At 46.6% G+C, this 23172-nt stretch overlaps 1 long non-coding RNA gene across 1 annotated transcript in view; it reads right to left on the bottom strand.

Annotated features, from left to right (window-relative positions):
- Positions 1-2845, bottom strand: part of LOC144173487 (uncharacterized) — a 39288-nt gene extending 36443 nt beyond the window's left edge. Inside the window, exon 1 of the long non-coding RNA XR_013323292.1 lies at positions 2750-2845. This is a non-coding gene — a long non-coding RNA (uncharacterized LOC144173487). The remainder of the gene's footprint in view (positions 1-2749) is intronic.
- Positions 2846-23172: the final 20327 nt, after the last annotated feature.

The following is a 23172-nucleotide window of genomic DNA, read 5'->3' as shown; positions in this document are numbered from 1 at the left end:
AATTTTTACCACCAATATTTCTCCATCCATCCATCTATCGAGCATTTGTTGTTGTACCGGTTAATTTGCTGTCTTTTAGTAACCGTCCCGTTGAACACACAATACTGTTGTCTTTCATTCACGTTATATATCCTGCCCGGCCCCACTTTCTCCGCTTAATTTAAACTATAATATATCTCCCTCTCAGTTTTTTTCCCTAAACAATCCAGCTGTTTTCTCATTTTTAAGTGTTACCCGTAGCATTCTGTGTTGCATATCCGGTTAGGCTGATGGAAGTTTTCTTTAAAGTGCCTTCTTGAGGCTTTGCGTTTCTTCCCTGTGAGCTATACACAGCACTCCAGTCTTGTAAGTTAAAAAAGGAAGCTTACTGCAAAAAATCTAGCATTGACCAAATGCAGTCCACCCGATATTTATTGTGCGGTTGATTTCCTTTCAATGATTCGCACTTACACTGTTTACTTGACCAAGGTAAATATATTCGGTTAAATTTCCAATTCTGTAGTTGCGTGTTTTGAAAGTCCGTCTCTTTGCAGTTTTATTAAGGTTAACTTGTGATTTCTTCATCCTGTTTGTAACGTTGCACCTACAATTCTTAAAAAAGTCATCAAGGCATATTCTGCAATTTGTACCGAACTGACCTAACAACACGATGACATCTGTAAGCCTCAGTTGGCCTTGTGTTCCCCATTTTCCCGAGGCGTGATTTTCGCCAATTAGACCTGCAGTGGTGAACCAGTTTCTATGGCGTTATGCTGCTCCGGCCAAGAACGCGGGTTTGATCCCGGCCGCCGTGGCTGCATTTCAGATGGGGGCGGAAAGCGAAAACGCCCTTTTGTTGATATTTCGGCGCTCTAAAAATCCCCAGGTGCTCGTAATTCATTGGTATTTTCCACTACGGCGAGCGCCTCATGGCTCAGATATCGCTGAGTTGCGTTAAATCCCATAATAAATCCATTCTCCCAAATTCGGCTTCCGATATACCTCTTCCTTAGAGCCTGTAAATATTTTCACAGATGCTGTGTCACCTTGTGTGACACCTGTTTTTGTTAGAGACTTGTTCCTCCTCGCCGAAAGGATTATCGTCCAGTGCATCCGTAGTAAATATTCTCAAACGAGGCTATTGTTCCCTGTCCCTGCCTGTCGAACCCTGCATTGGTGGGCACTCAGTCCAACACCTTTTCCGTAAATATAAATGGCATAATACAGTTTTAGAAAACGTGATAGAATTTCATTTATGTATATAATGGCATGAATATGGTCTTTAGCCTTGGAGTCTAGTTTTTCAGGATTTTAAGGCGTTGTTCCCACGGTTAAGGAACACAGTTGCAACCGCTTCCCAGTACCAAATAAAACACTTATCGGCCTGTAATTATTAAAGTTTCGACAGCTTTTCCGAGCATGAAATAAGTTCACATTTTTTGGGCCTCTGGGACCGCTAAAGTTCTTAAGCAGAGTTACAAAAACGGGACCTTTTTCGAACAATTTTTCACCATATGATAATAAATCAGCTGTATTGCCGTCGTCTCAATGGCGTTGCCTTTTTCATTCATTTCAGCGTAATTTCCACCTCCTCTGCAGTTACTATGACTGTCCTGTGAAGCGAGCAATTTTAATGTTATTTTCTGCTTCAGGGTCGCTCGCGTACGCGTTTCTTAAGAATTTGTCCCCAATTTTCAGTATATCCTCCATATTATCATATTTTTCTCTTCGTCATTAGGCGCATGATTTGAGTTTGTACAAAAAGCTGGTTTCTTTCTCTCAAGTAATATAGTTAAATTTTGTATTAACTAAGTTAAATTTTGTAGTTAAATTTTGTATGCTCGAATTTGCGCCTTCACGATGCGTCAACTGGAATTAGTGCGACGTTTCTGGTACCCCAGGGCACGTTGAGGTAAGTGGCAATGAGGAAGAAACATGCCTTCTCGTACGATACGGCTCCGTACGCCACACGCTCCAAGTGTATTGGCTTCCCCTATCTGAAGTGCTCCCTGAGCAACTCTGATTTAATGAAGGCAATTACGCTCCCCACCGCACTTATCAGAGAACATCCTGTTCTGCTCAGCGAGGCCCAGACTTATACCTACAGAAGTCTATCTCCTTCAATTCCAGTCCTCAGACAGGCCTCCTCACTCTTGCCACATCTGTGCAGGTCGTCAGAACGAGATTACTGCTCTGTATAGAAGTCTGATCCTGTAGGCCACATTTCCGCCTATTCTGACAGAAAAAGCTGCGCGTTCCGCTTGCTCCGGCCGGGCTGACTCAAGCGGCTACCTTGCCGAATCGGCTCTATAGGTCTGGCGGCTCATAACCAGCGCACATTCCAAATGCGTCATAAATGCCAGAACAACTCGGCCTAAGGACGTAGAGCCGGTCGTGATACTACTGTTCTTATATCAGTTATTTCCAAGGTCGTTTCGTGAAAATACGCCAAACTTTTAGGTTCTGCGGAACACAAAACAAAAGTCTTAAAAGAACAAGAACAAACTGTACTAAAAAATGAAACTCGATAGGTAACCGATTACCGCGTTAACGCTATATCGGTGAAAAATGTCCACAAAATATTAGAAAATCTTGAAATAATGACTTGTCATACTGGTTGCTTTTAATAAATTCTTTTGTTTTTAGTCTCCCTCCGCAGAGTACCCGCATAATTAACAAAAGCACTTTTTTCTAACCCAGTACACAATTCTCTCTGTAGGAATTTCAAATTGGAGTTCTGTCTGAAATCGTTTGTGAAAGAACGTCTTACGCCAACTGTCCACAAGCCATGGTACGCAGAGCAAAATCACAAAGTAGGCGGTGTGCATAACGCTGTATGGCCGAGATGTATGCGTCCAAACAAAGTCAAGAGCTAATTTTGAACGCAAAGTAGAGAGATGCCCAATATATAACCGGAGAGGCGTATTCTGTGAAAAAAAAATGTGCGTTGTTGATACATCAACAAATCATATATTAAAACTGGCTGCATTTCTCACAGTGGCGCGTTGTTTACGCTCATGAAGAGACATTTTTTTTTTTCAGTCCAATGTAGCTCGATGCGTCTTTTACCTGTGACACTTCCATTATATGCTACCAAAGGGAAACAACCACATGGCCGCAACTGTTTTCTACGAAGCCAGGATGCGGTGCGAAGGATCAGCCATTGTTTTTCTTCGCTTCGGCTTTCCTAACATCACTCGCAAAAGCTTTGTTCGCGGTTTTCAACAGCTAGCGAACTGCTGTTGTGGAGTGTAAGTCCTGTCCCTCCTTTGAAAGCTAGAGTTTCATATAGCGGGGTAACTATACCAAATTTATAAATAAATCGGCGGAAATATTTCTAATATGCTTCGTTTATGATGGCTACTGGTTGAAAAGAATAAATGAATAAAAACAAACTCAGTGCGTTGGCTCTTGCATTCGAGCACGAATAATATGAAGTGGATACAGCACGCTTCCCCTGCACCTTTACCGATCCTTTTCTTAGGATACCAAAAGGTGGACCTAGTTAAACCGTCGCAGTCTGCAACTTAAATACATGTGTGAGACACGTGCATTAAGGCTTCCACGGGCAACTTGCTTTGACTACATACAAAAGTAGCAAAGTATTTTTGCACCAATAGCGATTATGTTGGGCTTACAAAGGGAAAGCAGAAGAAAAGAAAAGGCAAGAAAACGACGCACAATTGATTATGAGGATGGTAATAAGCGGACACAGAATGGCTTCATCGTATGCATACGGGAGTAATTTTCGCATGCAACTTACCAGGGTACGAACGCACATTTAATTTAAAAGCGTATGTGTAATGGTAATGCCAGCGGCGGCTGAAGCCTCTTAATCATAGAATCAGAAAAAAAAGAATGATTGAATTTTACAAGAATGAAGACAATTTTAGAAATACGACGCAATTACAGCACTGGGTACTTTTCTCTCTCTTGTTTTTTACAGAGATTGAAAGAATTAATGAATGAATGAATGAATGAATGATATGATTTATTTAAAGGAGGCACGAAGCGCTTTGTGGGGGGGGGGGGAGGAGGTAAGTAGGGAGGGCATGAAGGGGGATACCGCTAAAGTTCATTGTGGGATCATAGGTCCTTTTGTGGGCGTCTTCGTTCTTCTGTGCCGCCGAAAAAAACACGTGGTCAGGCTCGCTCTATACTGCTTCGCCTAGACCACTCTGTAGTGCGTATTGGACTATTGTTCCGAGTAAGGATGCGTTACTCCGGAGTAGCTATAGGTGCGCGTGACCTTCAGATGGCAGTGGCCATTTATCAAGAAGAGCGGCTCTGCCCTTATGGAATGCCGTACAGCGCCAGATTAAATGATGCAGGTTAAGTGTTGTAGCCTACCCACAGAAGGTACACGTGGATGCCGATGTAAAGGAAGTGGTGCCGTTATACCATTTTCCGATTACGTCTGGGGTATATGCCGCGTTTGCGTAGGCCTTGTTAAAAAACATTTTTTGTTACTGTCTGACGGGGTTCCAGCAGGCAGGAAGCCCTGAGGGGTAATGTCTTGGAGCTGCTTACGGCTTTCTAGTTGCAAGCGTTGGCGCTGCAAATACAATGTTACTGGAGTAGGCGCCGGCGGAGGAGCGGAAATCATGGGCGGAGAGGTTAGGAGGCACTCCCTTGCCGCGTTGTGGGCTTGCTGATTTCCATCTGCTCCAACCGTGTGACCATATGTCCACGCAAGTCGAACAATCGTGCTTTGTTACTGGAGGATTTGTATTAGTGCTATGATGTGATTGGCAGTTGCATTGTGAGTGCAGGCCTTCTTGAGCTTGTGTAACACTGATGAGAGTCCGTAATTAGTCTGAACTGGGTGACGTTAGTTGTTGCAGAGCGTTGCAGTTGTTGAACCACCCCGAGTATTCCAAGGAGTTTAGCTTCTTTGCCGAGGCCATAGGTGTGGGCAATTTGGCGGCGGCCATTGAGGGCAGGGTGTTCAGGGCATACCCAGGCAATGGCCGCTTGCTCATCGTCAAGTGAGGCATCCGTGAAGATGTCTAATTTATCAGGACATTTGTCTCGCTTAAGTTTGCGTATATATCGTTCCCGTACAGCCGTGTTTTGTCTTCGATTCGATGGTGGTTTATTTATCACAAAAAAACAACATACAAAGGGTATATACAGGAGGAGGTCCCGAAGTCAATGACTGCAGGGGGATTGGTTTCCGACGCACGATACCGGTGGCTCGACGATCCCAGGGTGGGATTGAAGGGGGTATTAACGTAGGGTCGATTTCCCTGTTTTTGCAGATTCCATCGTCTAGTGTTTGGCCTTGTGGTGTGAGGCCAAGGCATTGCTGGTGCCTATTACCCCTGACACACGGGTGCCTAAAAGGCCTTTGCAGAGAAGGACTGCTACCGAAAGGGGGTTCGCCTCGGTTACACACGACAAAGGAGAATCTCCTTCACCGCAGCGGGCATTTCCCGTAAGGGTTGTTCGGCCATCTCCTCTTCCGGAAGAAAATGAGCAGCTAGCCGTGCAGCCTCGTAAGCAGCCGCTTGCAAATCGTGAGCTTCTCAGAACTTAATGAGACCAAATGCGATTTCATAATACTTTCATAAAATGTTCACATTTCAATAAAAAAAATTGCACCAAACAAGCCCAATCGCAATGTTTTTTTTTTTTTTTGTAAACATCTGCCCACTGTTGCCAGATTAGGCACGGAACATAGGCTAAAAAAGCACTACATCATTGCTGTTTAACACAAATATCTGAAATTACCCATTTATGTTTTCTGAACAACAATAAAACGCCCGGTTACTCTTTAAAATAATAAAGAAGACCTAATAGCCACACTTTATGTTTGCTATTTTACATGCTTTTTCAACAGAACTGCCAGCGCCACTCTATTGATGTGTCAGTAACGGAAGCTACTTAACGGAAACCAAGGGTTGGTGTGTGTCAGGAGCGCCACTCCTTTCCACAAAATGTCTTTTGACGTGGACAAAGCGGTTTAGTTTAAAGGAGATCTAGGGTTCCGCGTGTCACAGGTATACAAGTTGCGTTTCCTCCACTATGCTGGTGAGTGGCGGTAATTGAGCGACCTGTTCGAAGATATCAATGCGGGTATGTTTACGGAGCCCAGTGATTGTCCGGATTGTTGCACGGTACAAGACATTCACGTCCCGAATATGTTTTTGTGACAGAATGTATGCTGGTACCTAAGCGGACTACCTCAGCGGCAGCTGTGTGCTGTGAGGCGTGGTTACCGACGGAAGTACGCCTTACAATCAGATGCAAGGGAACAAAAATTAAGCACGGCGAACAAACGGGCAGGCTCTTGCTGCAGCTTGAACTACCTCCAGTTTGCACTATCGCAACCGTTACAATACCAAGATTAGACACCGGACATGTACCCTCTGCTGACGAACAATTGTTTCGCGACGGAAGCTGGTTTGAAAATTCGGTGAAAGTTTTGCATGGTGAACCGTCACCTTACGGAGCTGCGGAATACTTTTGGTGTTTATGGTGTGTATGTTCTTTGACGATATCCTGAAAACGAAGTCTCCAAGTGACACTATTGATAGGTCAGGAATGCTGAAAACTAGTTGTAAGCAAGCTCTCCAGGGCGCGCGGAGACTACACGCCATGGAGTACTTTCGCGTGGCCGTATGTAGCCAGTATTAAGCCTTTAGAACTTCCCTCCACTCGCTGCTTCACTATATACAATAAGAAGAATTACGGACTTTTTCACGTTTGCCCGTCATAAAAAAATTTGATTCTTTCGAAATTAACTGGACTTGTTAAAGAGCCGTAGGCATGTTATGGGATGATTTTAGAAACCATACCTTGTCGAAGACAGAACACAGGGAAGCGGGAATTTCTAATATTTTGTAGAAGGTGCGTATGTGAACAAGAATCATTGCAAAACCCGCACACGCATCCGCTCACTTCAAGGCTAACGTCATTTAAAGATGATAGTCCGTCTGCCGCCCTTGCCAGGTAAATCAATTCACTTTTACTGAGTTTTACTGCCCCACGCTAAGACCCTCCTCCACGCGCGTTCCACGCGCCACTAGTGCACTATGTATTACTGATTCATGACTCAGTACAATCTGAGTACTAATATGAGTACAATACGAAGCGTGAAAATTACCGGCGAAGAGTGGGGACTGACTGCTGGCGTCACCTGGCCCTTACCATGGAATCGTGTGTACCCAAGGCCACTAGCTGGTGCCGCCCGCGGTACCGCCATGGTGCAGTCGGTGTTGCGGTTTTTTCCACGGGTAATTGCATGGGCAATTTTGATACACTGGCTGTACTGCTTCCTTTGGTATCATAAAATCAAGCATGCATGTTTTTTTCTTAAAGGAACACTGCAAACGTCACTTATGCATTCGTGTTTTGCCTCAGATGTGCGTAATGTTTTGTTTCCGCTCAACAATGTTGACAAGTGTGAACATTGCCAGTGAACTTCGAGGTTTAAAAATAGCTGCGGCTATATAACCGTATCGTTCAACCTCTGAAATAACTTCGCTTGGACGGCTTCTCGAGGTACAGACATACAGACAAACTGACATACAGACCGACCGAACTTTCCGCGTCAAACTAGCCCCAAAAAAAGACTACCGTTCTTAATAAACAGATTGCGATTCTTATGGGGTGTAAGACGTTAATTGGGAACCCTATCAAGCGATATAAATTTGCGCTTTATGTACCCAATGCGATCAGACGTTTTCAAAGAAGATGGCTTTTCTTGGGTTACTTGAACGCGTAAATATTTGTCGGTCCGTATGTCTCTCTGTCTGTCACTCGATTCAGCCGCCCCGCCAAAGTAGAACAGATGTTGAATAAGTCAACCAGTTCTTAACATCTAAATCTAGTGCCAATGCTTATATTTGTCAACATTCTTGACCAAAACAAAACATGCCACATCTTTGAGGCAAACCATCAATCATCACCATCAGCCTATCTACGGCCACTGCAAGCCAAAGGCCCTCCCATACTTCTCGAATTATCCCGGTCCTATGCTAACTGCGACAAATTTATTCCCGTAAACTTCTTAATCTCATCTGCTCATCTAACTTTCTACCACCCATTGCCGCACTTGCCTTCTCTACAGATTCAGTCTGTTACTCTTAATGACCAACTGTTATCTTGCCTTCGCATCACATTCCCTGCCCACACCCATTTCTTTTTCTTAATTTCTACTAGTGTGTCCTTAACACGCGTTTGTTCCCTGACCTACTCCGCTCTCTTCTTGTCCCTCAATGATACACCTATCATTTTCTTTTCCACTGCTCGCTGAGTCCTTCTCAATTTAAGTTTAACCCTCTTGGTGATCCTTCAAGTTTCAGTGCAGCAGGTGAGGACCGGTAATATGCAGGTGTCATACACTTTTTTCTTCGGGGACAATGGTAGGCTGCTATTCATTATCTGAGAATGCCTGCCGAATGAACTCCACTCTATTCTTATCCTTCTAATTATCTCTACATCATCATTGGGATCCGGGGTCACAACTTGGACTAAGTAGATACATTCCCGTACCACATCCACTGCCTCGCCACTTATCTCAAACCCATGTGCTCTCCCTCGGTTGGAGAGCATTCCTTTAGTTTTCTGCATAATTATTTTCACGTCCTCGGTTCCACTCTGCCGGTCCAGTGTGCTAAGCATGCTGTACAATTGAAACACCGAGTTACTTACCAAGGCAACGTCATAAACAAATCTGAGGTTACTGAGGTGTCATCGATTAACAATTACTCCCACCTGTTCCCAATCCAATGTCCTGAATACTTCTTCCAAACAGGCTTAGAATAACATTAGAGCGATAGTCTCCTTGTATGATGCCCTTCCTTGAAGGTATTTACTGCTCTCCTTAAGAAGGGCAATGGTAGCTGTTCACTCATTGTAGATATCCTCTAATATTCTTACGTAATGTTCCTCGACGTCCTGATTCAGCGATGTCTGAATTACTGGTGAGGTTTCTACCGAGTCCAATGCTTTCTCACAATTTATGAAGGTCCGGTGTTATTGGTGGCAAGTCCTCGGAATTCGCATCGCAGAAACGAGGCAAGCAGTTGAGGACGGCGTATATGATGAAAACAAACATTTATCGAGACGAGACGAGTTAGCGAGACGTACGTCACAGTTACAAATAGACGGCGACACTAAAGTCAGTCACTAGGACCCTGAGCTCTGTAAGTGCGTAAAAGAAATAACACTTCCCAGTTCCGTTTGAAGACACGCCCGTTATAGATAAAATGTCCGACGTGTCCTGGCGCATTCGATGCTGAGCCTTTAAAACAGTTCCGGTCTTCAGTGGCTGTTAGTAGATCGGCACGGGAAACAACACGTCGCCCAGTCGATGCCGGCGATTTCGTCGACTGCAAGCTAGTAGACACACCTGGCCCTCCAGCCTGGCTTGGTCTCCGGGCGCCCTCGACAGCGGCCTCGGCAGACCAAGGCTACCGCATCTTTCGGGCAGCCCTCAGACGCCCTTCTCCTCCGCATACACAATCTGCTCCGTCACAGGCCATGATCTACTGGTGCTCTTCTTCTGCTCGCGTCACTCTTATTCTTCGGGCTATTCTGCCAGTCCCTCTGAGGCAGCACCTACCCGGCATATACGCAGAGGGCGATTGCTCCCGTTCAGCTATCTCATCTCAAAAACTTCCCTGTCATGTACGCCTCTGACGCACACAGCACCACTGTCCTCTACCTCATCACAAGGCTCCCCCCTTAAGAAAGTTGTTGGGGATACACAACACACTTGTAAAAAAACACGCGATGAGGAAAAGTCGTGGGAACACAGACGAACACTCACACACACTTCTAGATCAATGCCGGAAAACAATGTCCATTACGGGCAGTCCTGTGAATGAAGTCCTCCACGCGGTTGGTTCACAAAAAAATTTACACATAGCATTAAGTTTAAACGACGGCAAAAGCATCCGGTATGAACCAGAAGTTTTTTCCTGTAATTCCAATTAAGCGACCGGTGAGAATTGCGGTTTAGAAGTCGATCTAGTAAGTTGGAATCACTTATTATGCGCACATTCAGGTGGCCCAACATTGACTTACTTCCTAGTGTAGAGGGCGCTTTTCCGTGAATCATGTCGGGTCTTTTTCGCATTCTGGGACTATATTTGTTACTTGCCACAGAAACGAACTGATAGGAGATTGCAAGGAGTAGCCTTCTGCTCTAACGAGCTCACTGTTTCTACTGCAGCTAAGCCTAGCTTCAGCATCACATGTTTCCGATGGCCCTACTGCTCCCCGCAGACTCCTACACTTCTTCCAAACACTCTGGAGGTCTTTGACTTTTTCTGGCGTCTTGGAACCGGTACTTCGACCTGTCTTGATCCCTTTCCACGGGCCTTACAAAATGTAATTCACTGCCGTCCTTTCCTGTTTCTGTGTGATTCGAACCCCCGAGAATAACAGGTTTCTCCTAAAATCACGAGCGTTGTCGAATTCATATGCAGTGCTGTGGTCTGCAGCTTGGTCCTGGGCATTACACTGAAGCCCTTCGGCGAGGCACCCTGGTTGAAAAGTGTATTCTCCATTTATAGAGGATGCCGTTTTAATTTTGTGGCTGTCAGAAAAGACCCTGTACCTGCCTCTTTCGTCGCCAACATCTTGCTGCGGAATGGTCGAACCTTGCACAGAAGTCAACATTCCAGGAGCATGTTGTGAGGTTCTGTTAAACAAAAGCTCGAAAATGCCACAGCTTGTTTCTGCATCTGAGCGTTTGGTAGTTAAGGCTACACCATACTCAACATTAGGTTAGGCAGCACCGTGGCGCCGAAACACAACCTGTTTTTGCAAAACAATCATCCGCCTTCTTTTGTTTTCTGCGTTAATGCAAGCTGCAGATTTCACAATTGTTTTCGTAGCGCAGCATATTCTTGCTCTAAAGCGTCAGATTCTTGAGTGAGTCTGGCGTATTCCTCATCTAAGGCATGAAAGCGTGCCTTCAATTTGGCAGTTCGTACTGCTGAGAGCTCTTGACGCTCACGCTAACCACAAACTTAGTTCGGCACCTTTCAATCGACGCTCAGTGCAAATTTTAACCAGTTGCTCCCGCTCTGAGACGCTGCACATTCTCAACAATCCTTCTTGATGGTTCTTATCTCTCCAGCATGCTAGAAGTAGCGAAGGGACTTCCGGCAGTCATTGGCTTCTCCATCTCGTTGTCTCGAATTTGCTCCGCTACTCCCGAATTCTAGGCTTTCGCTTTTTTTAGATAGTAGCAAAGAGGTCCTGTCGCGAACGCCTGTTGTGGTGTTATAGTGGCTAGTCTTCGGAATGCGCGTCGCAGAAATGAGACAGGCGCTGGAGAAGGGCGTATAAGACGAAGACGAACATGTATTGGGACGAGACGAGTTAGCGAGACGTACGTCCCAGTTACAAATAGACAGCAATACTAAAGCCAGACTAAGTCTTGTCTTTAAGTGCATACATCTTATTTTTCTTCATCGGTAGGCACCTCCTCTCTGCTTTCAGGCTGCAACCTTTCTTTACAGCATGCTCGATCCTCTCCATGATGTACTTCCGTATGTCAGCTGCCTTACGCGTATTGATTAACTGCAAAAGCCCCGGTAGTTCTATTCTCTCGGCTGGGGTGGAGATTGTGATGCTTGGCTGTTTCCAAATTAAATATTTCGTTTCCTGGGAAATTTTACCATTATCTTGTCAAGCCATCGGACCTGAGACATCTACTGCACCCTCCGGGATAATGCGTGTAAGACTGTCGCTGGCTTCCTGTGTCGTAAACTCTGCTTCCTCGGTTAGAGCTGAATATCGGTTCTGCGGCACTCTACTGAATTCTCCAACTTCCCGTCTTACGGTTAGATTATTGATCTGCTTCTTTTGTACTAGCTTGTTACGGCTCCTCCTCAAATCTAGCCTAATTCGAAATCTTACCATACGGTGGTCACTACACCTCACCCTTCCGGGCCGTTCCACATCCAGCACGACGCCACGTTTGTCGCATAGTATGAAGTCTATTTCATTTTTTTACTACCCATTCGGCCACGTCCACTTCCACCTTTCCCGTTTACAGAAGAAAGTATTCATGATGCTCCAATTATTTCGTTCTCCGAACTCAAAAAAATAAGTCCCCTTTGATATTTCTACAACCCAGACCATAGTTGCCAACTGCCTTGTTCTAAGTCTTCTTCTTGCCTGCTTTAGCATTCAGGTCCTCCATTATCAATCCATAGGTGATATTTGCGTTGTTCCTTTATGAAAAACGGCATCGGTGCTTGATTGTTGCGACAGAAAATGAAATACTAGTCACTGTACAAATGCGAACAGCGGGGCACTCCTAGAATGTAACGGTGCCCTCTGGCAGTGGCCCTGGACTCGCAACTCCGTGTGTTTCCCAAAGCCTCTGACGGGTGGTGCCACCCGTATCGCCAGCACTATCTTTGATGGTTCGCTCCGGCGTTCTTACCTGCAACCCTGTTTCGAATGTCTCCCGACCACGCCTTTGAACGCGGCCAAAAGAACGCCAGACTACTGAAGCATGCCTAGTACTTCACAAGGAATGTGATGGCGAGGAATGTGATGTTGACACTGAAGGTGCCAGCGGTGCCAGTGTGACCGTGAAATATTCTCTGGCCTTACACCCCTGCGTTACCCCAGACGGCAAGGCGTGTACTTTGGCGCAGCTTAAGTACATGCGGACAGCCAGTGACTCTTTCACCCAATATATACATTCATGCTTCAAAAGTATTTTCACCTTGAAAACTATAATCCTAAACAGTACCGCACGGAAGCCAAACGTTGCAATGTCCGGGAGTTACCAACACATGGCACGCCAGCAGAGCGAACGCGGTAAAATTGAATTCTCGTTAAACAAACCTCCATTGCAAATATTATGTCACGTCGAAAATGGTTGTTGAAGAGCTTTACCGGTGGACGGGGAGATTCGAGGACTTATATATAAGGGGCGGCAGAAGACTATGGTCCTTCAACAATATTCTTAGTGAAGCAAGCAGATACGGGGCCGATTTCTGCTTGTGTGGCGATGGCTGATAATTACTTCACAATTATAAGCATTATACTTACCGTGCTACAGAGAACGGTAAGTGTAGCGCAACTCTGCAAGTACCAGTGGGAATGCTTCAAGGGCCATAAAAGTTTTCGCAAAACCGGCCGAACAAGTTGTTTTCAGTGCTTCAACCAATCGCACAACGATGTGACTTGTAAAATAATACTCACGCAAAAATTGAGCAAAACCTTTGCGGCACACCCAGCGTTGTACATAACTCGTTAAAAGTAATCGACTACTTGTAATCAATTGCATTTTCTTGTAATTTTGTAATAAAATTGATTACTTTTTGAAACTGTAATGTTCTGCGTAATTCAATTATTTTTTATGTAATTGACTACCGTTAATAAATTCCGTTTTTTTTCCCAAACCAAATTGCAACCAGCCTTCTAAGGCAGTTCCCTTGTCGAAAAATATGTGACCGCTCTTTAAGGACCCCCCGACCTGTCAGATGTCACCGCAGCTCACCCCCCCATTACACCAAACTCACAATCCTCCACACACTGCACGCAGGCGCGGTCCCGCCACGGTGCGCCTCGGGCAAAAGCGGCAACAACGGAGCGCGACGCTTGATAAAGGACATGGACACTAGGATGGAACCACCGCCCTACTACGAGCTGGTGTGCAAGGTGTTCCTACGTTATAATACCGCCCTTCTTTCCAACGTGGGAATTGATAGAGTGGACACTGTAGCAGTTGAACTCTTAACGAGGAAACGGGGAGGAATCAGCCGCGACAACTTTGAAAAACAACTCCTGTAGAAAGTTGACAATGTGTACCACTATATTACAGCAGCCACAGTAAGCCTCCAGCCTTCTCTCTACCAAGCCAGCCACATTACTTCGTTGTAGTTCTAGTAAACCTGTTTTATTATCTTACGAAAATAAAATTATGGAAGAAAATAACGCTAAAGTAATCCATTACATTTCTGTAATTGCTCAATTACTTTTGGGGGCTGCATCTGACCACTATAATCAATTAAAAGGAAATAATTGTAATTGTAATCGGTTACTTATTTTCTGTAACGTGTACAAGGCTGTGTACAGCATTGCGTTTCATATATTAACTTTGCTTTCTGGGAATACACATGCCTTCTGGCTCTGCGGTTTTAAGCCTACTAACATTTTTCATAAGAAGAAGATGTTAGCGAGAGATACATGAAACATTCCCCTCATACTTAAAAGAAGCACATGGCGCCTTCTTCTTTCAGCAGTTCAGAGGATGTAAACTTTTTTCGTAGCTTTAAGACTGCCTAAGTACAGGGCTATATACCTAAATCGAAAGCATTATATAGCTAGTAGGGTAAAAAATCTCTGGTTTCAAGCACAGATAGCACTCAAAACTGCAGACGGATGGCACTCAAAAATTCTGACGACCCGGATAAAACACTCAAGTTAATAAATGCCCCGATTAAGTGGTTGAAGCAGAAAGATTGTTGGATTGTGTGGGTGCCTCAACTAAATTAGAACCGAGGCAAGCACGCGTTTCCAAAAAAATTCACAGTACTGTAACTCCACGTAATCCAACCTGGTCCTAATTAATGCGCCGTTCCCATTTGGTTATTGTAATGAGGCTCACGTCAGTTAAAAAACTAGAAAAGTACGTTGCCATTAGATTTCCTTCTTGCTCTCCAAGGCGAACGCAGGAACATGCCTTTTAATACTTTCCGAGAGCAGAACATTGGGTAAAAGCAAAAGAATTGTCCTAATAATGAGACTACATGTTAGGTACTTGCACACTGATGCATTCGAAGTCACCACATCACGGGGAATGGATAACTGTCCTTGTAATTTCTGGCGCTTCTTCGGTTTCATCAATACTCAGTTTGTTCTACGTTAAAGATTCCCAGGCGGTGAATATTTATCCAGAACCCTCCACTATAGCACGCCTTATCGCCTCTTTAGCGTCTGCACGTGAAACCTCATCATCAAATCTGTTCATCTTATTCTAACGCTAGAAAATAGTTCACTCTTGCGGTGATATATTTCCCCTGCATCACCGCCTCTCCCACCATTCCTTTTATAGTGACGTGTATGGTTTCCGTCATAATGAAAACAAAAATGCCAGATATCTCATAGTTACGTAAGCATGTCGTAACTTTTGTACACAGAGATATTCATTTCAACATGTCTGCTCCCCACTACGTCGAGCTCGAGCACATAAAGGAAGGAAGCCTGATACAGCAAACCTACTAAGCACTGTTGCCGTGATGCCGGAACTTTTCTCTGGCAGCGGGACCTTAGTACCTACATATTCATGAGTCCGAGTCCAAGACGCTCATTTACGCCTTGAGCGTCTGCGTACACACCAGCGTTAAGACAAGTCTAAGCAGTGTGGCTCAGATTAGTGACTGCAGAGAGCTTTATGAAAAGGATAAAAAACAATGTCAATGCAACTCATCCAAACTTTTACAATGCACACTCTCGAAAACGGGTTGACCACTTTCCCTGTTGCGTGGAACAGCTGCATGCGGCGCCAAGTCACAATTTGTAGGGGATTATTAGGCACGAGATTTGAAACTGCACCGCCCATGTGTGGGCCGTTTTCGTGACATCCCAAAAAGCTAATCGTAGAAAGAGCTTCGTTGCAGATTGTATTATTCTCCAAGGGTGCATAAGCCTGCTATAATTGTTTTTATCATCATCATCATCACCACCACCAGCCTATCTACGCCCACTGCTGGGCAAAGGCCTCTACCATCAATCTGATATAATTCTGGTCCTGTGCTAACTGCAACCAATTTATCCCCGCGAAATTATTGATCTCATCTGCCCATCTAACTTCCTGCCGTTCCCTGCCACGCTTTCTCTAGCAATTCATTGTGTTACCCTTAATGACCGTCACTTATGTTGCCTTCGCATTACAAGCCCAGACCACGCTCATTTCTTCTTCTTAATTTCTACTAGTATGTCCTTAACACGCGCTTGCTCCCTGACCCACTCCGCTCTCTTCTCGTCGCTTAATGTTACTCCTATCGTCTTCCATTCCGTTTCTCGCTTAGTCGTCCTCAATTTAAGTTGAACAGTCCTAGTGAGCCTCCAAGTTTCTGCCCCGTACGTGAGTACCGGTAAAATGCTGCTGTCATACACATTCTTCCTTAGCGAAAATAGTAGACTGCATTCATTATCTTCGTTTTTATTATAGTTCCGCCAAACAATTGTGTTTTATGTTAACCTGTTACTAAAATTTATGTAGTACGCAAAAATCGAACGAACGTAATATTCATTGCGTGCTTAGTATTTCACGACCCTGGGCCAGAACGTACCCCTAAACACAATACTTCAAAACAGCTCTCAGGTTTTATTGTTCGCGATACGCTTCTCTGTTTTCAAGCATCGGGTTGTTTTTTAAAGTGTCAAAGCATGTTTAGAACGCATGCATTATGCATTGTCAAAGAAAGTAAGGTTCAAGGCACACTTTGTTTGCTCTCATGTTGTCATATAGGAATAGGACACTCCAAGTAAGCAATTTTGAACTGGTGCTAACAATAAAGTCTTGGCACAATTTTTTCGTTTCCTTCCAGCTTGAACACCAGGAGGCCCTGACCTCTCGGGCGAGGATGGCAGCCGCGGAACGCGGCCTACCGGAATAGGATGGCCGCCCATAGCTCCTAACTATTTTTCTCCCCTACCCCGTCCCTGTTGTTTCAATAAACGTTTCCTCTCTCTTTCTCTCACTTTCCTTCACAGTCTACCTAGGGTAGTAGCAAGTGCTCGCATGGAACTTGAGGATACTGCAGAAACCTTGGTTAATATTCTTTTACATACGGATGAAAGAAATACCAGAAGATAATCACGGACAGAAAAGTCGAGAAGAATATTAGATTTTACTCGAATGTTTCTTGTTTAAGATTTGTGTAAGATCTACACGCCAACAATTTTTTATCTTACCGGCAGGCCTTAGTTCAATAACGTCAAAATATATTCCACTGCGAAGGCTGTGCATGTTAAACACATTTCAGGCGCCGGATAACTGGAGTGGCCTGCTGGGAAACGCGCGCTTAGGACGTCTAAGTTAAAAAAAAAACTACTTATGGCGATATTCTGGAACCCTTTATACCAGCTTCGAATTGACCTCGTCTGAAACTGTGAGAAATGTTCCTGCTGAAGAAGTTAATTTCGGGAGCAGGCCATACAATCTGTAGTGAACGGCCTCAGGTGCTTCTGGCACTACAAAAGCACTATTTTTGCACAGCTTCACTGTGAGCACCAGCCTATGCCACTATAACTAGCTTATCAGTAGCGCCACCTTCCCGTCCTTTTCGCCGGTGCAGCTCCAGGCCTAAGTGAGGTCGGGGACGCACTTGTTCGGTTGTTCTTTTCATAGAGTTTCTTAATATCACCTAGAGCGGAAAGTGTCGCTGCGATCGCACGCCGACATGGGAATTATGGGTAGTGTGCGAATCGGATTGGCAGAAAGTGGCTAGTACAAAGGGCTATGGATTAGGCTTCTCGGCTCGGAAGTGCTTGTTAGTTCTGTTTTCGTTATGCTTTTCCGTTTTCGGGGTGCCACTTTCTGGCATTCAATGGCTATCACAGATATTGCCGCGAACCATGTACGGGTTTGTTTATTTATTGTTTGTTTTTAATGCCCGGCTGCGCCCGGCTCTGTTATCTGTGTCCCATGCGAAGCGCGTGTTCCATTCTTTATTTTTATGCCGCACGGGCTATCTCATTCAGATAAGCAGAGTGCTTCGCCCTAACGCCGCTAGCCCAGAATAATCTTCTGTGATCTACAATGTTCTGGATGTGAATCGACGGTTCCAGAAACACTCGCGCCGAAAGATAAAAGCCTGCACAGCAGACGCCGCGGCATTCTATTCCGCGACGCTCGCCGACGAAGTCACTTTGTTGAACGCTGCTTCGCCGCCTCTGTATTCTTTTGAGTTGTTAGGGGAGCACAAGTTCCCTCCAATAAACTTGTTTCTCCTTCAAGACAACTGTGTCGTCCTTGTCTTCGTGACATCTGGTGGTGGTGCGGGGTAGCAGGGTGATGTGGTCATCGGCGATCCTTACAGCTGCACGGTGTACGGGGTTCGATTCCGGCTTCATGGAGTGATCGGAGGAAAAAGTTATCGACTCCGTCTGCAGATCTATTATTGCGCCGTTGTCCGTCAAAAAGTGCATTCCGAGAATTACGTCGCTGGAGCAGTAAGGCAAAATGAAGAACGCCGCTGGGTACGTTGTGCCGTCTATGGTGACGCGCGATGTGCACGTTCCACTTGGCGTCACGAGGGGGCCTCCGGCTGTGCGTATGTGCGGACCGTCCCATCTGGTCATAACGTTCTTCAGCTTAGACGCAAATGGTCCGCTCATTACCGAGTAGTCAGCTCCCGTGTCTGCGAGGGCGACTACGTCAAAGCCGTTGATGGACACCTTGACGTCGGATGCCGCCTTCCTCGAGTTCCGGGTTCGTCGGGGCGTCGCATCTCGGCTTGTGTGTGTTGACGGTCGGGCACTGCGCGTCGTCGTTGTCGTCGTCTTCTCAGCGGACGTCTCGGTCAGGTCGGGTACGCGTCGCGCCGTGTAGTTGTCGTCGTGTTCGGGAGTCTCGTCATGCACGGTTAGGTCGGGTCGTCGGGATGTTGGCATGTCGTGAATCACTCTCTTCCGTGAGTCGTTGCGTCGTTGGAGGGTTTTCATTTTTCCTCGATCGTGCAACTTTACCTCCAGAAGTTGCTGCTTTTAGTTTCCTCCGCGTGGGCTGGGGGACCTTCCAGGTGCGAAATCAGCACTGCTACGGCGGTTGGGCGACTGGCATGGGTAGGGCGACGTGGGGCGTCGACGGAGAAACCACGCAGTCCGAGTCTCCTGTACGGGCAGCGACGGTAGGTGTGATCGGCCGTGCGATCGGCTGAGGTGGACGAGAGAGACCGAGAGAAGACCGCATTTATCACCCCGGACGGCCTATACTAGTTCAAGGTGATGCCGTTTGGGCTGTGCACGGCGCCAGAAACGTTTCAAAGAGTCATGGACACTGTACTAGCTGGCCTGAAGTGGCACACCTGCCTCGTATACCTCGACGACGTTGTGGTATTCGCCCGGACTTTCGACGAACACCTTGCAAGGTTGGAGTCTGTACTCGAGGCCATCCGTACGTCGGGGTTAACGCTGAAGCCCGAAAAGTGCCGCTTCGCCTACGAGGAACTCAAGTTTTTGGGACACGTCGTTAACGCCGCGGGAGTCTTGCCTGACCCGGCGAAAACATCAGCCATAGCGAACTTCCCAAGACCGAAAGACAAAAAGAGCGTGCGAAGATTTCTCGGACTGTGCGCATACTACCGGCGCTTCGTCGCAAGCTTCGCACGCATCGCAGAGCCACTCACGTGCCTGACAAAAGATGGCACCCCTTTCGCCTGGGAAAACGCACAAGAAAAAGCATTCTGCGATCTGAAACAGCGCCTGCAAAACCCGCCCGTGCTCGCTCATTTCGACGAAAACCCCGAAACAGAAATGCACACGGACGCCAGCGATATAGGTTTGGGGGCCGTCCTCGTCCAAAAGCAAAGCGGGTGCGAAGAGGTAATCGCCTATGCAAGCCGTGGTCTGTCGAAGGAGGAGAAAAACTACTCTGCCTCCGAAAAAGAGTGACTGGCAATCATATGGGCCATTTCAAAATTTCGCCCATACGTGTATGTAGACCATTCAATCTCTATGTAGACCATTCAAGGTTGTGACAGACCACCATGCGCTGTGTTGGCTCGCCAATTTGGAGGACCCCTCCTCCCGTCTTGGGCGGTGAAGTTTGCGCCTGCAAGAGTTCGACGTTACAATCGCCTACAAATCCGGCAGGAAACACTCGGACGCCGACTGCTTGTCCCGCGCCCCTGTCGACCCACCACCACAAGACTCCGATGAAGACAGCGCGTTATTCAGAGTTGTTACGGAGAGCGACCTTGCCGCCCAGCAGCGTGCCGACCCCGACTTGCTCGTAATGATCGACTACCTCGAAGGACGAAACGTCGCCGTGCCTAAAGCGTTCAAGCGGAACTTACCAGCATTGAGCCTCAAAAACTCCCTCCTCGTGAACAAGAATTTCAGCCCCGTAACGAGAACGAATTATCTACTTGTCGTCCCCGCAGACCTTCGTGACGAAATTTTGGAAGCGTCCCACGACGACCCGTCTTCCGGACACCTCGGCACAGCTCGCACTATTGCAAAAATTGAGGCGAAGTACTTCTGGCCCCGCCATACATCTGACGTCACCCACTACGTTCGGAGTTGCCGGGACTGCCAGCGACGAAAAACGCCGCAGACAAGACCCGCCGCACTTCTGCAACCGATCGCCGTCCCGTCGAGGCCCTTTCAACAGATTGGAATGGACCTTCTAGGCCCGTTTCCTACGTCACGATCAGAGAACAAGTGGATTGTCGTTGCGACAATCTACATGACGCGCTACGCAGAGACCGCCGCTCTTCCGAGGGGGACTGCACAAGAAGTCGCCAAGTTCTTTATAAACCACCAGGTTGTGCTGCGACATGGAGCCCCTGAAGTCCTAATCACAGACCGCGGAGCGGCCTTTACCGCGGAGCTGATGCAAGGAATCTTACGTTACAACAACACGGATCACCGAAGAACGACGGCGTACCACCCCCAAACGAACGGACTAACGGAACGTCTGAACAAGACGATTGCGGATATGCTGTCCATGTACCTCGACGTTGAACATAAGACTTGGGACGAAGCCCTCCCATATGTCACGTTTGCGTACAATACAGCGACGCAGGAAACTACGCAGATGACACCGTTCGAGCTTGTCTACGGAAGACGGCCGACTACGATGCTCGACGCCATGCTTCCGCATGTAGAAGACTTCGACCTCAACGCCGACGTCCAAGGATGCCTTCAGCGTGCGGAGGAGGCCCGCCAGCTCGCTCGAGTTCGTATAACGGACCAGCAGCTGGTCCGTTATACGAACTAGTCTGGTCCGTTATACGAACCAGAATAATCTTCTGTGATCTACAATGTTCTGGATGTGAATCGACGGTTCTAGAAACACTCGCGCCGAAAGATAAAAGCCTGCACAGCAGACGCCGCGGCATTCTATTCCGCGGCGCTCGCCGACGAAGTCACTTTGTTGAACGCTGCTTCGCCGCCTCTGTATTCTTTTGAGTTGTTAGGGGAGCACAAGTTCGCTCCAATAAACTTGTTTCTCCTTCAAGACACCTGCGTCGTCCTTGTCTTCGTGACAATATGTCTAAATAACAGCGTGATTAGCACTTAACGCATGTGCTCGCGTTAGCGGCGAGTTTCTTATGATGAAGGGGTGACCACATGCAATGACGGCGACAAGCGACGCCGAAAACGTAACTCAAAAGGTACATCAGCAGAGTATAGCGACAAGCAAAAAAAATTAATATAGTGCCGCCAATGTCGTCTGTCGTCGTCACCACAGTTCACTGAATCGCCGCTGCCGCTCGCTTCTGGGCTGCTTCTGGCCAGCAAAAAGCGAGCGAGGGTCCCAGCGGCCTGTTATATACCGCATCATACCGCTTGCCACCGCCGCCCACACTACAGCCACAAAATAAGCTACGCTAGCCCACACTATCCGTTTTCTGCACACATTCAGTTACGATTTTGGCATCGCTCGTCGCCGCCGCTGCGTTTACTTACTCCTTGAAGTACTTACTCCACTGCCTTGGGCAGGCGCAATCAGGCAACACACATAGATACTCGACAAGCCAGTATTTATTTGCCATTTAACGCATTCATGAAATTTCATGATGTTTTCGCGCGTGCTTGACGTCTTACTTGCGGTAATAGGCTCCGCCTCTAGGTTTATTTATATCTGCCTGGACAAAGCAAATAAATACGACGTGATTGCATCATTCTTGTATCTCTATGTTGCATCTGCTTCGCTAGAGTGAACTCTAGGTTCGCCTGCCAAAACACGTAGCATACGATAATGATACTGTATTGAGAGGAAGCAAGAACACAGTTTAGGATAACCTAAATATTTTTATCACCTTAATATTACAAGAAACCAAAGAAAACTTCATCCAGTTTGGAGTATGTAATAATTTTAAAATATATCCTGGAACACCCGCTGTACCTGGCGGCGTGAGAGATATGCAGGACTCTTGTTTTCCTTTTCTTTCTAACCCTCAAATTCAGTTCTTAGTTTCAGCACTGGAACACAGAATTTTATACAAAGTAAAATTTGTTAACAGCGGCACTTTTGGCAGCAATTTTTTTCAAACAAAAACTCAATTTGCGTAGCCACAAAGTCGTTGCCGGCCATGCCACGCCGAACTTCCGGCCGAACTACATACTATGGCGGCACTCATGGAGGTGTAGAGCACCCTCGCCGAATCACGTTGACGCTAGCGCCAGATTCCACTCTAGGTGAGTTAGTGAGAAACACTATGGTTCTTTTGTCCCCGCCGCCGGCGTAGTCGTTCGTGTACTGCCATGGGCAAGTAAACACCTTCTTTTCAATTATTCCGCCTAGCCTAGCCATGCTACTTCAACGCCCCAGCCTTCACATTTAGCCTTCACATCACATTCCTAGGCGCTCCAAGAAAGCAAGCAATACAAGTTACGGGAAACATGTCCACGGAGCAAGATATAAACATGTCTTATCAATTCGGCTGAAGCAACGTTTAGTACTCCAAGAGCTATGCTTACCGTGATACGACAAATTGCCTGCTTTGCGTTCTTTTTTTTTGTAATTTGGGCTTGGTTTTCACTAAAAGTCATTGGGCGCAATCTGACCGTCCATGAGACATCTACATGATATATTTATGACAGACAGACAGACAGGCAGACAGACGGACGGACGGACGGACGGACGGACGGACGGACAGACAGACAGACAGACAGACAGACAGACAGACAGACAGACAGACAGACAGACAGACAGACAGACACAGAACTTTATTGAGGTCCAGAAAATTCGTGGCAGTCTTAGAGACTGCGTCCTGCGGACGCAGGCCGCACTTGCGCAGGGGGCGGAAATACTTGTTCCTCCGCTCTCTCGCAAGCAATCTGGACAGCCCGGAATGGAGTCGCGTACTCTTCACTTTGTAGGGCTTCCTCCCACTCTTCTTCTGTTATAAAGTCAGCTCGGTGTAACGCAGGGCATTGCCAGAGCATGCGGTTTAAGGAGCATGTGGTGCTACTACATTTTGTGCAGTGTGGTTGGATGTCGTGTGCGAAGTGGCTAAATACGCTTCTCGAGGG

This window comes from Haemaphysalis longicornis, unplaced genomic scaffold (genome assembly GCF_048455015.1).
Source record: "Haemaphysalis longicornis isolate Haplotype H1 unplaced genomic scaffold, Haemaphysalis longicornis Haplotype H1 scaffold_3, whole genome shotgun sequence".
In the NCBI taxonomy this organism is placed as follows: Eukaryota; Metazoa; Arthropoda; class Arachnida; order Ixodida; family Ixodidae; genus Haemaphysalis; species Haemaphysalis longicornis.
Note: the sequence above shows the minus strand (reverse complement) of the source record. Positions and strands in the feature narration are given on the sequence as shown.